Genomic DNA, 2,500 nt, shown 5'->3' on the forward strand with positions numbered 1-2,500 from the left:
TTCCTCTTTCCACTTCCTCTCTCTCCTCTCCCTTCATTCCCCCTCTCTCCTCTCCCTTCCCTTTTCCCTTCTCTTCCTTTCTCCCCTTTCCCCTTTCATTTCCTTTCATCCCTTTCCCTTTCCTCTTTTCTATTTTCTTCCCTTCCCCTTCCCTTCCCTTCTCTTCCCCTTCCCCTCTTTCACTTCCCTTCTCTTCCACTTCCCTTTCCCATCCCCTCTCCCACTCTCCCCCTTCCCTTCTCTTCCCCTCACCCCCTTTCCTCCCCTTCCCTTCTCTTCCCCTCTTCCCCTCCCCTTCCCTTTCCCCTTCCCCTCTTCCCTATCCCCCTCCCCCCCGGCCACTCATGTCTATAGCAAGATGATGACGTCACACGCCAGATGACGCTTCCTTCAGCAAATACAAAATGACTTAATGTTACAAATAAGACTCCTCCCCCCCCACCCTCCTCCTCCTCCTCCTCTTCCTCCTCCCACGACGAATTGCTGACAGAGGAGGGAGGAGGGAGAGAGGGGAGGAAGGGGGAAGAGGAAGGAGAGGCGGAAAGGGGAAAGAGGTGATAGAAATAGGAGGTGGAGGAAGAGGAGGAGAGAAAAGAAGAAACGGTCGTCGTAGAAGAGGGAGGAGGAGGAAGAAGAAGAGGAAGAAGAAAAAGAAGAAATAGTACTAGTAGGAGTAAATGATAGAAGCAAAAGTGAAAAGAGAAAGAGGAAGAGGGAAAAACAAGAAGAGAGGGGGGAGGGAAGAAGAAATAGTACCAGGTCGAATGAAATGATAGAAGCAAAAGTAAAAATGGAAGAAAAGAAGACGAAGAAGAAGTGAAAAAAGTAAACACAAAAAAGCAAAAATAGAAAGAGAAAGAGGGAAAAAAGAAGAAAGAAATTAAGCAACGAAAAAGAAGAAAGCCAGGCCCCCCAAAAAAAAAAAAAAAAAAAAAAAAAAAGTGAACCTAAAAAAGAACCCTGCTGCCGTAGCTGTTCACACGCCGCCGGTGATTAAAACAGCGGAGTTAATTATCGATGTGAAATACCGTATCTCACCTGGCGCAGGTAATTAGGGGGGATAAATTGAATTCTTCGCACTGCTTCGCGCACAAGGTAATTAGTGAAAGGAAGGCTGAAGGAAAAGGAAGGAGCACAAGGTGGCTGAAGTAAATTTGGGTCGAAAGGAAGGGAGGGGAGGGGAGGGGAGGGAAGGAGGGGAGGGGAGGGGAAGGAGGGGAGGGAGAGGAGGGGAGTAGGGGAGGAGGGGAGGAGTAGGGGAGGGAGGGGAGGAGGAGGAGGGAGGGGAGGAATGGAGGAGGAGGAGGGGAGGGGAGGGAGGAGGAGTAGATGAGGGAGGGGAGGAATGGAGGAGTAGGGGAGGGAGGAGAAGAATGGAGGAGGAGTAGAGGAATAGTAGGGGAGGGAGGGAGAAAGGCAGGTGGCATGAGGTATGAGGAAGGGAAGACAAAATGAAGAAAAGCAAGGTAGGGCAAAATCTAAGATGGAGGGAAGAGGGAGGGAGGGAAGGGAGGGTTACAAGGCCAGGGAGTGGAAAGATGGCAGGACGGAGGGGAGGGAATGGAGGGAAAGGACGAAAAATAGGTCGAGAAGGAGGGAAGGAAGTGGAGGGAAAGGACGAAAAATAGGTCAAGAAGGAAGGAAGGAGGGAAGGAAATGGAGGGAAAGGACGAAAAACAGGTCGAGAAGGAGGGAAGGAAGTGGAGGGAAAAGACGAAAAAGAGGTCGAGAAAGAGGGAAGGAAGTGGAGGGAAAGGACGAAAAATAGGTCGAGAAGGAGGGAAAGGACGAAAAAGAGGTCGAGAAGGAGGGAAGGAAGTGGAGGGAAAGGACGAAAAACAGGTCGAGAAGGAGAGAAGGAAGTGGAGGGAAGGGAGTGGAGGGAAAGGACGAAAATTAGGTCGAGAAGAAGGGGAAGGACAGGTGAGTGGCAGTGTTGGGAGGACGAAAGAAGAAGAAAAAAAAAAAAATCGAAGGAGACGAAGTAAATGAAGCAGCGAGACATCTTTACGATCAGCTCTCTCGTGATGAGATTCCAGGCAGGAGGATTTCAGGGCGAGTGACTACCTGATTTATGTTTTTTTTTTCCATTTACGTATTCGAAAATGCTGATGATGAATTGGGAATATATTAAAAATCAACGTCTTAATTTGTATATGTTATTAAACTGGTTGATTTTCCATTATTTACGTATTCGAAAATATTGATGATGAATTGGAAATATATGTGCTAAATCCTATTAAAAAACAACGGCACGATTTTCCACTATTTACGCATTCGAAAATATTCATGATGAATTGGAAATATATGTGCAAAGTCTTATTAAAAAACAACGTCACGATTTGTATACGATAGACTGAACCAACGTATACGATTTTATTAAACTGATTGATTTTCCATTATTTACGTATTCTAAAATGTTGATGATGAATTGGAAATATATTAAAAATCAATGTCTTAATTTGTATGTGATATTAATAAACATTGTTTTTCCATTATT

Source organism: Penaeus vannamei, chromosome 31, assembly GCF_042767895.1.
Source record: "Penaeus vannamei isolate JL-2024 chromosome 31, ASM4276789v1, whole genome shotgun sequence".
In the NCBI taxonomy this organism is placed as follows: domain Eukaryota; kingdom Metazoa; phylum Arthropoda; class Malacostraca; order Decapoda; family Penaeidae; genus Penaeus; species Penaeus vannamei.